At 35.3% G+C, this 15157-nt stretch overlaps 1 protein-coding gene, 1 long non-coding RNA gene and 2 pseudogenes across 9 annotated transcripts in view; 2 read left to right on the top strand and 2 right to left on the bottom strand.

Annotated features, from left to right (window-relative positions):
* LOC131529976 (NACHT, LRR and PYD domains-containing protein 3-like) overlaps window positions 1–15157 on the bottom strand; it is a 540773-nt pseudogene that overhangs the window by 243246 nt on the left and 282370 nt on the right.
* Window positions 1–15157, top strand: part of LOC131529978 (NACHT, LRR and PYD domains-containing protein 12-like) — a 256130-nt gene that overhangs the window by 146025 nt on the left and 94948 nt on the right. The gene's annotated exons all lie outside the window — the stretch shown is intronic.
* The window catches only part of LOC131529992 (NACHT, LRR and PYD domains-containing protein 12-like), a 21285-nt pseudogene continuing 9887 nt past the window's right edge, over window positions 3760–15157 (bottom strand).
* On the top strand, window positions 6876–8511 carry LOC131529993 (uncharacterized). The gene is made up of 4 exons (XR_009268263.1): window positions 6876–6935; window positions 7000–7065; window positions 7137–7241; window positions 7315–8511. It is a non-coding gene; the product is annotated as an uncharacterized LOC131529993 (long non-coding RNA).

Raw genomic sequence — 15157 nt, 5'->3', positions numbered from 1 at the left:
TAAAACTGTTATGACATGACACCCTGTTACTTAAGTGAACAGACAGGTTTTTATGCATAGTTAATAGACTACATTATTAGGCTATTTTGACCATCGCCCACTATAGATCAACTAAAATAATCTATAAAGGTGAGAATCAAGATATTCATATTTCATGATATAGTTAATGCGTTTGGGAATGTTTTCGAATAAAAAGAAAAAATAAGTGTTACTGTGGCTGCTGTTTGTCTCAAATGCTTAATTGCATACACTAATTGCTTCCACAGTCCACACAAAAACTCGGATATGCCTAATAACACATTTATCTACATTAACGTCATGTAAGGTGCTACTACTTACGTTTCAATTTTAAATGATAAGCCATATTTGAGGTCGATGAATGATAGGCAAAGGTTTGGATTGATGTAGCCTCAAAGACCAGCCCTTTACGATCCGTCACGGACGTGGACAGTTTCTTTCTTTTTTCCTTTTTTCTTTGTATTGCTGCAACTAACCTAATAATAAAATTTTGGTCGACTAATGGTTCTAAAGACAATTTTAAATCACATCACAGACAGCCGCAAACGTATAACTGTTAATTCATTTTTTTTCAGTCAAATTAATAAATCTTGAGATATCTCAGATATTTCTTTGAGTGCAATATCAGCATCAAAACTCAAAACTTCAAAAGCAAGGAGTCTACAAACAATGAAAAAACTAAAATAAAATTATATGCAATGTATAAAAACAAAGCAAATCAAAGAATAATGAAAAAAATGTTTTTTTTTTTTTAAAGTGATTTGGCAAACACCTCCATTAAACTGAGGAACCTCTCCTCTCTTGCTGCAGCCTCTCTCCTAATCTCCACATCCCTCCATCTCATCTCTTCATCCCTCATATCCTCTCTCCTCTGGATTCTCTCCCTGAATTCTTCCTGTCTCCGCCTGGCTTCTTCCTCTCTCTTTTTAGTCTCTTCATATCGTCTTGTGTCTCTCTCTTCCAACTCTCTTGCTCTTCTTTCCTCTCTCTGTTGGGCTTCTTCCTCTCTTTTTGCCTCTCTTTCTTCAATCTCCTTGAGATATGTCAAAAGGTCAGCAACAGAGAGTGAGGAATGATCAGCAACATCCTTGCTGCCAGACTGTATGAGCAGTGGTGGGGTGATGGATGGCTTAGAGCCTAATACAGCATCCATCACCCCATACCACTTCCAGGATGCTGCTGTCAGTTCCCCATCCTCTGTGCTGACCCCTGACTGTGGACACTTAAGATCATGTAACAAGCAAACAAGCAAAATAAATATATGAACAGCATTAAAAGAAAGATAAAAAATTACTAAGTACAAATTACTTAGAAAATAAATTTAAATAAATAAATTAAAAAAAAAAATACTTTGTACTTCTGCTTGAGGTTTTCCCATTTCTTTTTGACCCAAGCAGCAGACACTTTATCCTGCAGATTGCTTTGCTCTATAAAAGTTCTTAAACACACACAAAAGCAATGACTAACACCATAGATTGTGGCTGCACAATATTGGAAAGAAACTGTCATTGCCATACTTTATTTATTTTTCTGCTATATGTATCACAATATATATATATATATATAGAGAGAGAGAGAGAGAGAGAGAGATTGTTTTATCAATCTGCATTGTAAATAAAAAATATAGTGGCACTAAGTCAGATATGCAACCGCCTTTCGCTTTTAAACGTCCCTGGTTTTGTTTTAATGTCAAATTTGTTTGGGAAAGTTTTAAGATAATGCCAACGTTTAATAAAAAAATGTGTATTTCATGCATTTTTGTAATTTTTTTATAGCCTATATAAAACAAATAAATGGATTAAAGAGAGGTTAACTCGCAAGTTTGCAGGTTTAAGCTATTTATATTTCAAAGTGTTATACTGTAAGAGGATTACAAATAGGCTAATCAAAATTTAAATTTTTTTAGCAAATAAAAAAATAATAAAATAAAAATAAAAAATAAAAATCAATATATTGTATTCAACCAAATGAAATAATCAAATCGAAGTCATAAAAACATTCATTTGACAAGCCGTTTTTTTCAACAGGATCAAAGAAAAGAAGATTGAAATAATATTGAGCTAGACTCCATAATGCCTGCTCACTTTTGCCCAGGCCTGACGAAAAATAAAATTCTGTAGGCCTATATAGGCTATACATTTTTGCCTCGCGCTACTGGCGGGCGCTGCAAGTATAATTCAGGATTCCGTGAACTGCACACGGAAATATTTATTCCGTAAATAAACACAGCTGGCTTGCTCTGAAGGGACATATTTATTTAACGTAATCGCAACCTTCGCAATTTGACTCGCATTAAGCAATATCACAATGTCGATTTTCCACATAGCCATTATTTTAATTTAAAATAAATAATTATTTTATTTTATTGACAAAATATTTTAGTTTGTCTTGTATATTTTTTTTCATAAGATCAGATAACATTTTAGGGTGTCATGGTCATGTTACAACGTGCCCCTCAGCTGTTACAATGTACCTATGGGGCATGTTGTCACATTTCACTTCCAATTTTTGAGGGTAAATAAAGAAAAACGTGTACACTGTATTTATGAAACAAAGCGACATATTTGTACTAGACAAGTGTGAAATTACTGTGGAAAAAAAATATATACTCTGAACATGAAGTGGATTTACACAATTTGAGAAAGTCAAAAAGTGTTACTTTGTGCCCCGCTCTCCCCTATCCTGCAGCCTTAACATAGATCCACATAAGGAAACAGTCAATCGTACTCACTCAAATCCTTTTATAGCAGCGTTTCTCTTGCCCGTGTATATGGCTTCATTGGCAGCTCGCCAAGTAATTAGCTTTTCAGTGTGTTCATCTGACCCTGCAAAATAAGAATTTTAACTACTAGGTCTACAGTTAATACACAAAAAAGAAAAATTCAAAATAAATGCTTTGCTTTATAATGTATAAACTTTTCACATTTAAATGCTGATGATGACACAGTGATATCAGGGTTGTCCGTCATGTTTGTTTAGCGAATTCACCTTACTGATCTTAACTCCTCCTACCACGTGCAAAGAATTATGTGAAACTCAAATCATTAGAGTGTGCACGGATCCACACTTCAAAAATCGACCTGAAATAGTAGACCATCCGGGGACTTTTGGCATACTCTTTTCAACATACTATGCTTTGGGACACACTTATTCTAATCTCACATACTATTTAGGATGGATAGTATGAACATTGGGACGCACTGATTCAAAAATCTATCAGAAATAGTAGACCATCCGGGGACTTTTGGCATACTCTTTTCAGCATACTATGCTTTGGGACACACTTATTCTATTCTCACATACTATTTTGGATGGATAGTATGAACATTGGGACGCAGGCCAGGGTTTATGTAAGGCATATAATCAGTGTGCGTTGAATCAGGTGTGCGTGTGATTAGTGCAATCAGCTGTGTGGGTGTCGTCAGTGCAATGGTTGATGGGAATTGTAGTGCAAGATAATGTGAAAGTGTCTGTGTAGTGTGAGAGTCGATGTGGTTAGCGAGTGACCTCTGGTGGTGGGTGAACGGAAGTTCATAGGCCAGATTCATGATAATATTACTGTAGTCAGAAATGTACTGTGAAATCAATGCATGCTGGGTAATTTTCTTACAAATGACTGTGAATGAACAGCAGAATGATGCTAACATCACAGTAATTTGCTGCTCTTGTTTTACTGTGAATTCACATTATAAAGGTGTTTTTCACTGTGCAACTGTGAGAAATCTAATCGTTTACTACTGTAATTACTTTGAAGTCACCATAATAGTGATTATTGATTAGTATTTGTTAGGGTTCTTTGACCTTGCATATTCATATTCAAATTTGTGATCTAGCCATGTCAGAAGTGTGACAAATGAAAACATTTGTTAAAATGATGAAACACTAGAATATGAATATTCTTCTGATGAACATGAAGATTTTATTTTAGCATTACTTAAGAGAATTAACCAATAACTTGTTTCATATTCATAAATATTTGTGGATGGATTTTTCTCAATAATGAACCACCTGCTGAGAAACATATTTGAAAGATGTGACAAAAATACTCTACATACAAAACACAACAATGGGTAAAACTCAACAAATAAAACAACACTTACAACATAAACCAACATTACAAAATAAATCAACAACACAAACTGCTAAAAGTGAACCAAAAAAAAAAAAAAACAAGTTCAACAGCATAAATAAAACCAACAAGAAAAAAAAAAAAAAAAAAAAAACTCTACAGCATGATATATTCATGCTGCATTGCATGCTGGGAACCTTCATCGTACATATGAACTGTAGAAACACAGTATGATGCTGTTTGTTTGCAAGAAATTTCTGAGAGTGCAGTTAGATACAAGAGAAGTCCCATTGTGAAATTACTGTGAAAGTCATGCAGTTATTAACCTGGAATATACTGTAATTTCACACAAAACATTTACAGTGCAGTTAGTATGTCCAATCTACTTATTTGAAAAAACAAAACAAAACAAAACAAAAAAAAAAAAACATTTCCACGAGACAAATTTATAACAAAAACCCTTCACATATGAAACTGCTGGATCAGAATCTCCATTCATGTCCAGATGACAGTCTTGTTCAGGACGTGTTGTTTTGAGTCAATTGTTTGGAGCTTGTGGAGTTTCCACTGTCAAATACTGTACAATATAGAGAAAGATAAAATGCACTAAGATCTGCTTTAATACAAAATATTAAATGAAAGCATTGACAATAACTTACTATAGTGTCTTCAGTGTACAGTGTGGATCCTCCAGAAGAGCAAAGCGCAGCTTCACTCCTGAGTCTCCTGGTTTATTAGATCTCAGATCCAGTTCTGTCAGGTGTGAGGGGTTTGATCTCAGAGCTGAAATCAGAGCAGCACAGCCTTCCTCTCCAATACTGCAGTAACACAGCCTGCAGAGAGTGAAGAACATGAATGATCTCTGAGATTGTGTTTAAGCTTCAGGGTGAGAGTGTGTTTGTATGTGCTCTACTTTTTCTATACACCAGAATCGGCGCTATAGAGATTTTATCTTGCCAGCAGCGGAGACATTAATTTAACTGCACTCTACCCACATGATTCCTGATTGTGATGCTGAACTAGTTTATCATTTTCACTCTTCAAACCGTTTGTAGTAATATACAGGCAGGGACAGATTAACACACGGGCCTACTGGGCACGTGCCCAGGGCACTGGACCAGAGGGGGGGCCCAGCCTAAATACTTCCGTATCGCGATTTCAACCGTGCCCCCTCAGATTTTTGAGGCAAGTGGATTTTGAATGCTGCTTCCAAAAGACAAAAATAGCCGAATAATATTTTTTTATATTTGATAAATGATCACACCGGTGTGATTAGACCGTTCAGTGCGGCACATCATCAGCTGCTAAATTCAAATCTACGTACCCTCAACTTCGCTGGCTGGCACGGCGCCAGAGACAGCCATGTTTTTAGCTGTAGCACTGCGCATTATAACCAATCACACATGATTCTGTTGAGTACAATGGCCAATAAGAGGCGTTCAGATGAGTCATCGCTGAAACAGCTGTTTTGTTCAGTGTGAGCACTGAATGAATTCTGAATGAATTCTGCTCTTTACCGATTACTCTCATCAGAAACAACAAAGTGCAGATGTGCGTAAGATGTAAGCAAGATATTCATTTCACAATGTAAGTAACTTCAGTGATTAATGGGAATGGTACTTATTAGAGAGAGAGAGAGCGTGTGAATACCAGTGTCTGTGCGTCTCTCAACAGTGTTCAGCAGCAGCATCTACTAATAACGAATCTTTAAGTTGAACTGCTTCAAGAACCTCGCTACTGAGAAATGTCATGTAGCTTTTCAGCTGCAAAACTATTTTATTGACAAATTTGCGGGGCAGCCGCTTCTCTGACAACAAGTTTCTTTCCGTGTCTCCGTGTGTGTGCAAGTGTGTGTCTGTAGTGTGTGTGCGTCTGTGAGATATAAAGGTCCAAAATCCATTTACTTATATTTGAGAATCGAGACATCTCATGGTATAGTCAACACATTGGGTGGGGCTTTAAACTGTGGTGGGCATTTAATCAGGCCGTGCCCAGGGCACCACTGCGTCATAATCGGTCCATGATAACTGCGTGATAACAGGGGCATAGCCATCATTTCAGTAGTGAGGGGGACAGAAATGTTATATATATAACACGTAATATATATATATATACATGTATATATACACTATATATATAAAACATTACAATATAACATTTCCTTAATATATATAACCTACCTGTCAAATATTTTTGAATAGTACGATTTTTTATGTTTTTTTAAAGAAGCCTGTTCACCGAGCCTGCATGATCCAAAATACAGCAAATGCAGTAATATTGTAAAAAGCTGTTTACTAAAAACAACTGCTTTCTATTCAAACACATTTTAAAATGTAATTCAGCATCATTACTCCAGTCTTCAGTGTCACATGATCTTTCAGAAATAATTCTGATTTGCGGCTCAAGAAACTTTTTTTTAACTATTATTATTGTCAATATTTAAAACAGTTGAGTAAATTTTTTTTCAGGATTATTTGATGAATAGAAGGATCCAAAGATCAGCATTTATCTGAAATAAAAAGCTTTTGTAACATTATACACTACACCATTCAAAAGCTTAGAGTCAGTATTATTAACTTTTGGAAAAGAAATTATAGAAATTAATACTTTTATTTAGCAAGGATGGTTTAAATTGATCAGAAGTGATGATAAAGACACTTATAATGTTACAAAATGTAGCAGGGTAGTGTTATCTGTTTTTGGCCCGGTTTGGATCTGATTGGTGGGCCAATGAGATGTAAGCAGTCCTACTACTTAAGGACTCTTATTTTGAGGTGTAGTGTGGTGTCCGGTTGATTCTGAGCTCTCCTCTTCCTGACATTCCCCTTTCCGTTCCTCACTGCGTCAGGTAGGGTAAGACCCAAATTGACTATTGCTGTGAATGGAGCGAAGTTAATCCGCGTTATTTATAGTCTGATTTTAGAGTGGGGCTGGTGGCATCGATATTGCGGCAAGTGTGTGGCGGAGTTCACTTACAGGTATGTTTCGTGCTCGTATTAAATTTGTTCGGTCGCTTGTGATGGTGGTATTTATTTTGTTTTGCTCTCAGTAATGGTGACACAAGCGGATGCGTGAATGCTGTTTGGTACGTTGAGTCACAACACTTGTTGGAGTAACCATATAGTTTTGCGCTGGTCTTCGTTCAACCCTAACCGTAAGTACGTTTTGTTTCTCTTTCCTGCAAACGGGACTTAGTAGATTTAGTTTAACATTTGTTTTTGTTAAAGGTAAAAGGGGAAATGGAACATCACCGTCTCTAAGTTGATCTCTTGGTGAAGATACTACCTGTGACGCCGCTGCTGTTTTGCTTATGGGCACCTTTTGTTTTTGTTTTGAATACGGACCTGTTGTACATCATTGCTTACGGCTTCACTGTTTGGCGGGTCGTTTGGGCCGATCTCTGTGCCTTTGCCAGGCCATCTATCAGTTTTATTTTGATTTAGTTTCTTTTAGTATAATTTTGTTTGCGCATTGCGCTGTGGTTTTTCCTTTTTTTTGTACTTTGGGTTTCTTTCATAACAGTTAACTTTTATATTGCTTTTTTTGTTGTTTTGTGCTATTTGTGGTTGTTTTGCAGCTTCATAACTGTTCCTTTACATTCCCGTGTCATATATTGTATTACGTCATCATAAAGAATCCACATTATTTACTTCATTTGTTTTGTAATTCTGGTGTCATTCAGGCACTGTGATTTGCTCTCACTGCATTTTGTGCACTTAGGAGGCCGGCGTATTGGAGCCCCTACAACTAGTGTCTGTAAATTTAGTCTGATTGTTTTTCATTCTTTATAATTCTCCTTTCGTAATTTTTGGTTAATGTTTTTCATTTCTGTCTCCAGGAGCCAGTGAGGACTCTGTGTGGAGCAGGGAAGGCTAGCCGTTTTCCTTCCATGGTGTGTCTCACGGGGTATTGTGTGTGTGTGTGCGTGTGTGTGTGTTGGTACAATCTGCTTTACTGTGTGTGTTTGGTGAGGTGTTTGCTGTGGTGTGAATTTAGGTGGGTTTGGATGACCTCCCGAGTTGCAGCCGGCCTGCCCTGTTCCCACTAAGCCTGGCCCTGGAGTTATTTTAATAATCTGGTGGTGTGTTTCTGGAGAGAGAGGATTTTATTGATATTATTATAATAAAGTGTATTTTTGTATTGACACTCATGTCTCACTAGATCTTATTTCCTTGCCTTTAACTGGTAAAACGTACCTGTGTCCTTTCTGGGAGTATTTCCCTGGCGCTCCACCAGGGTGGCGTAGTCGGATTAAACTAATTGTGATTTTGGGGTCTGTTAGACCTATATGCACTGCCACAAAAATATTTCTATTTCAGATAAATGCTGTGCTTCTGACCTTTCTATTCATCAAAGAAACCTGAAAGAAATTCTGCTCAGCTGTTTTCAACATCATCATAATAATTTTTTTTTTTTTTTTTTAGTAGCAAATCAGAATATTAGAATGATTTCTGAAGGATTGTGTGACTGGAGTAATGATGCTAAAAATTTAGCTTTGAAATCACAATAAATTACATTTTAAAATATATTCAAATAGAAAAGTTATTTTAAATAATAAAAAATATTTCAAAATTGTACTAAATTGCTGTACTTTGGATCAAATGAATGCAGGCTTGGTGACCAGAAGAGAATTCTTTAAAAAAAATAACAATCTTACTTTTCAAAAACTTTTGACTGGTAGTGTAGTATAGGCAACTCAAATTTTTCTCTTATTGCTAGCTTTTAATTGGCTTAGAAATCAGATACACTGCTGGACAATAGCCAATAATAATGATTTGTTTATATACTATAAACACTTTTTTTATCACATAAGAAGGCAGAATAATTTATATACTGTAATAAAAGTCAGGTAGCACTACATTATTCATATACTTTATTTATTACCTGGAGGTGACTTGAAACACACAAATAAACCATATATTGTCGCAATCGCATGTTCAATGTCTTCATGTTTCCAAACGATTCAGTTTTTCTGTGAAAACAACTGTTTTCATACAGCAATAGCTGGAGTTTTTGTCCATATTAAGGATTTCCTTTTCCGTGCGAGAGCACCTCGGACTTCGAGTATGAACGAAACATACACTGCATGGAGTGTTTAGCCTTCCTTGATGTTCATCTCGCACAGACTATCCTGTCTCTTTGAATTTAAATCTATATTTATTCACACCGGCTATTGAAAACCTCTATGCGAACACACTTGGCCGAAAAAGTGCGGGGGACGAATTTATGCATGATCTACGCCCCTGGGTGATAATGTTAAAATAAGAGTAACATTATAGTATAACTATGACATATAAGTCTTGTAAGGGTCATTAATTGGCTCAATGATGGAATCCAGCGGCGTGGATGAAGGTATAATGTGTGAAGATCTACTACTTGTGCTTTAATCTAACTCCAATTTTCTAGTGATCATTAAATTTAGAATGTGTTTCTAATTAGTAACTAATCACAAATATTGGTTAGTTTAAATTGAGATATTTGATTATTCTGGACATCCTATACTTCCAATTATTCATTCATCAGGGACCTGATGTCGTATTTGAGTCTGGCCGGAGGTCATGAATCTCACGATCACAAACTCTCCAGTCTGAACCTAGTCAGAGGTGCAAGGTTAAACTATACTTTAAGTCGGCCGCCTACTGCTTGCTCAGAACAAAAAGTGTAGTTTCGGTCACTTCAGTACAACTTGCTAATTCAGCGATAGACAGAAATCAAAAGGTCTCTGATAATGTGCTACTGCTCTATTCATCCATGAGCCTTTAGTCTGTTCAGTCCTGAACACAGATTTGAGGAAACATCAGCCTCCACATGATCTACTAGTCATAATCATTTCAGAAGAGCTCAGAATAAATCAAATATTACATTTTATTTGTCAGGTAACAATGTCTCATGCTAATTACATAATTAAACAATAGAATCCAATTCAGAGTCAGAGATAATAAATACATATCATCAATTGCTCAAAGATGAATCTAAGAGTGAGAGGTGCATTCAGCACATTCAGTATAATCATTGTATTTAATCATTTACATTTTGATTCTTACAGGAATCGTTCACCCAAAAATATAAATAGTCATCATTTATTTCCCTGCATGTCGTTCCTGACCTGTATGACCTTCTTTCTTTTGAGAAACACAATAGATGATATTTTGAATGTTGTTGGCAAACAAAGTTTTGGTACCATTGTTTTCCACTGTGTGAAAAAAAAAAAAAAAACATTTCTTAAAATATCTTCTCTTATGTTCCACAGAAGAAAGTTATACTGTTTTGAAACTACTTGAAGATAAGTAAAGTGACGACAGAGTTTTCATTTTTGGGTGAACTATCCCTTTAACATGAAATGTTTTTGTTTGGCAATATTTTCACACAGTTCTTGTGTTCAGTAATATAATAACACTCACTGTAGTTTCTTCAGTTTACAGAGCGGATCCTCCAGTAGAGAAGAGAGCAGCTTCACTCCTGAGTCTCCTGGTTTATTAAAGCTCAGATTCAGTTCTGTCAGGTGTGAGGGGTTTGATCTCAGAGCTGAAATCAAAGCAGCGCAGGCTTCCTCTTCAATACTGCAGTTAATCAGCCTACAGAGAGAAAGAGAAAAACAGCTACAATCAATAATTAATAGTAATTTGTTATAAAGATTTTTACTTTAAATCTTTTTTATTGGTATTTTGTGTGACAATACAGATTGAAATAATGATAACAAGGTGAACAGTAGGATACTGTCCATTATTAATCTCTTCCACAATCCCCCCATTCCTATTAACTCAGATGGACAGAAAAAAGTAAATTAAATAAATAAATAAACAATAACAAAGGAAATAAAACAAATATAATTAACCAATATATAAGTAAATAACAAAAAAAAAACTCTTCCAACAGATGACAAACATTACATGTTGCCAGTGACATGTGCACAGAGTAGTCCTTTAATATGGTCGAAAAGGGATCCCAAGTCTTATAAAAGGATTTGAGTGAACCAAAGAGTGAGCATCATTACTGTCTCGGGCTGTCAGATCAGGTCTAAGGGATTCTCCAAAGAAGGCTATAAAGGTTTTTTATTGAAATAATGTCAGTATTCATCTCCATCTCTTCAATAAAAATGTCTGATTTGAAAAGTGTGTTTTCCTTTATAAAGTGATGGCTATTCTATTTAATGGTTTATCGGTCAAATACTGTGTGCATCTCTAATGAATACTCACACAAATCTCAATCACATTGTATTCATCCTGACATTTATTTATTTCATTCCATTGTCGATTCATGTCTTAATGATAGCCTGTGTTTAATATAAGATAATATTTTTTGTTCCTTTAGATTCACAACACATTCCTGCATGATTAGTAGAGCTATGAATTGAATCAATCACAAAGTTAACATGTAACCTTGGTAATTTAATATATTTCTTAACATAAAAATATGTGTGAAATGTTTTTGTTCATAGTGTTGTTCTGCTGCGTCTAAAGTGACTCCTGGCCAGTAGCTCATAAACAATTAGGCAAGGAGCGACTTGGGACTCGCGTGTGGTTTACAATGGGGCTAAAGGTGGACTCATGTAAAAGGCTAATTTACAGACTTATGTAGCAAATGAGCATCAAAAAATTACAGAATATACTTTGAGAATATACTTTGTTAATGTTTTCAGTTTTGTTCAAGGTCATTAACTCAACAGTTTTTTTTAATGACTGAAGAATATAAAAAGGAAGGTATTTGGGGTAAAAAAACTAAAAAACATCTGTACTGTTATACAACATTAAACATGTGTACTGATAAATAGCTGTTTGACTTTCCATTTGCTGACATGACATGGTTATATTCATGTAGTCAACAGCATAAAACATTTCTCAAAATATCTTCTCTTATGTTCCACAGAAGAAAGTCTTATTGTTTGGCAGTATTTTCACACAATTTTGTGTTCAGTAATATAATAACACTCACTGTAGTTTCTGCAGTTTACAGTGTGGATCCTCCAGTAGAGCAGAGAGCAGCTTCACTCCTGAGTCTCCTGCTTTATTATCACTCAGATTCAGTTCTATCAGGTGTGAGGGGTTTGATCTCAGAGCTGAACTCAGAGCAGTAAAGCCTCTCTGTGTAATATAACATCTGGAAAGACTCCAGAGAAAACACAGAAAAAAGTAAAGATGAGTTAAGTTCATTCACTAGATAAGAAGCACAACACTTTCGTTGCCCTCTTCTCGTGTGTGAAGCTGTGTGAGAAGATACGTGACGTCTGCAGTAACTTTTGCTTTGATTTTGTGAAATGTCTTAAATGCTATAAATGACTGTTTTTTTGTTTTGAGCAAAAAAAAAAAAACCTGTATGTTATAACATTTTAGCACCTCCAAATCCATGAATATTCCAAAATCTTGTTTAAATAGTCATTGTAGGAGCCATGCTTACTATCTTATTTCATTTTTCTATATGTTCATTTAAATATTAGTTTTCTGCTTTATTGTTAATGTTGTTTATTTTTCTTAGTGTGTTCCCTCTGTGGGTGCGAAGGGAAAATGTTTAAAAGGATATGCCACCCCTGACAGGAGAGGGGTGCTGGTGCGAGAGCATAAAGTCTTTCGACCGTGCGCACAGAGCTAAGATGGCATGGTGCAACAAGCCTGCAATTAGCCTTTAAGATATTTGTTTGTTTTATGTTGCAATTCAAGCTAATTTTGGTTTAATAAACTTCAGTTATTGTTTGGAACTTCAACAAGTCTTTCTGGATCTATTCATGCTACTTTGCACACGTCGGATTATTGCATCAACACCTCCCACAGTGGCCAGCTTGTTTTTACCACTACAGTCATAATATTTTGACTAAAATATGACGAGTAAATTTACACTGCAATATATTAGCTAATTAATAAACTGACAATATTATTTCTAAGAAGTATAATAACTTGTAAAACAACAACCAGGAACAACCAATTCACAGCTCTCTTGTAAGCAGCATATATTGCTAAGAGAATGGCAGTATAATCCAAATATGTTTATAGAGATTGTGTTTATAGAAAATGGTGAATTGTTTCATGAATTCTGTGTTAGTATTCGATAAAAACTGTAAGACATTTTTATTAGAAAACAAAAATATTCACAGATTTCAATGTACACTGATTATATAAAACTATACTATCAGTACATCATAGTTAAATGAAAGTGTTCTATGCATTTATTTCTGTTCAAAAGTATGCAAATTGATTTTTATAAATAAGCTTCAAATAGGCCTATTCTGTAAACTCTGGCTCTCTCTAGTGGACAACATTAATATCACAGCTTTTAGCCTCTGGTTATGTTATCACACAGGCTTTGATAATAAAATAAACTGCATAAATAACTACCTATGAGTGTTTTTTTTTTCACTGTTTATAATTCACTTACCAAGGAATATCACCTAAAAATCAAAAGCAAATCATGTAGCCCTATTCAGCGACTAACATGCAGCTTTTCTCCAAATATATTCACAGTAACCATTTAAATAAAATTTCAAAATGTAATAAATGTTAATCAGAGCACATGTGAACTTACTGGTAATAATTAATGCATCACGGCATTAATGACCTAACTTCTGAAAAGTAGATAATTGTATGATTAGCAGATGTCTATTATTTCAGAGTTCAGGATTTTTTTTCTTTCCACGTCATACAGCTGCTCATTACTGGAGCAGTTTTTTCTTGGCTACTCTACACGTACATATCAATAGCCTAATTTATTTATAAATAATAAATAAACGTTTATACATAGGCCTATTTGAAAATGTTTTGTTACTGGTCTACTGCAGTTTGACACATTTTCGTCAAATGTTATAGTCTATTATCTATGTTCTTGTGTTGATATCTACTGAAGCCTTATGATCACAGTCGTAGGGAGACAGATGTGTAATTCAGGTACTGTTATCATGATCATTACCACCTTGAAACCTTCCTTGGGGCAAAATAGGAGAAAGACAAATGATTATCAATATACTTACTCACACGTACGTTATCCAGATGTTAATCCACAAGTACTTTCCAAACGCAAAGTAAAAAAAAATCTGTTAACATTTTCTATGAAGCCCGTATTTATAATACATTATAAGGGTATTCTTAAGGCATTATAATGAATGCATAATGCATTATAAAACACCTTATAATGTGTTATAAAATGTCATGAATAATCATAATAACAATGATAATACACTATAGTACTTACGTATTTGTGGTTATAACTTTTAAGAGTATGATTATTTATAACACACAATGAACACCATATTAAATCTACTTCATTTATAATGGGCTATATCATAGCTTGACATTGTTTATTTAAGATCTGCACAGTACCTTACTACATCTGCAATGTTTATATATATATAAAACTAATTGTATTAGTAGACTTAGGTCGGGTAGGTAGGATGTTCACATACTTGAAAAGTATCCTATACTCAGTTTGTCTGTTGAGGAACCATCAAAATAAAGTGTTAGCATACAGTATATTCAGCAGACACACTACTAATACTCTCATGACGGTTAGTTGACATGTAGTTGCAGAGTTACTTATCAACAACTGTCTAAAGGGTGCCATCAAAATAATCAGGGGGAGAAGCCGAATATTCACCAGAAGAGACGGACAGCAGCTCGTAAGTGTTGCGATACTTAGTCATAGATCTGTTGTTTAAATTATTTACCTGCTGTTGGGAAGGAATACTTTCGTTTCCCTTCTATTTCTATTCTGCATTTTCGTTGAGGTTTCGTTGTTTGATTGCACTTTCTGTTAATTATAATAATTTGCACCTCGGCTAAGAAGGAACCTGGATCATTTTCAGTGCTCCTTGCTAGCGAAGTGTTAGTTTCGTCTTGAGTTATTTGCACAAGGCTATTGGCTGGGCCAATCAGAAGCCGGCCACAGCTGTTTTCACGGTAGTGTGTTAGGCTGTATTTATCAGAGGTCCGAGCGCTGACGCGAAGCATCAGCGGAAGCGTTCAGCCTCCTCGTGTGAAGACAGGCGAGGGTAAAGACCATCGACTTTTCCTGCGCGACTTTAACCGAGCAACGACTCCGAGCGACACACTTAAGTATCTTTTCTTAAGTATCTTTTCTTTTTTCCCC

This window comes from Onychostoma macrolepis, chromosome 22, assembly GCF_012432095.1.
Source record: "Onychostoma macrolepis isolate SWU-2019 chromosome 22, ASM1243209v1, whole genome shotgun sequence".
Taxonomy (NCBI): domain Eukaryota; kingdom Metazoa; phylum Chordata; class Actinopteri; order Cypriniformes; family Cyprinidae; genus Onychostoma; species Onychostoma macrolepis.
This window is presented reverse-complemented; position numbering and strand designations above follow the sequence as displayed.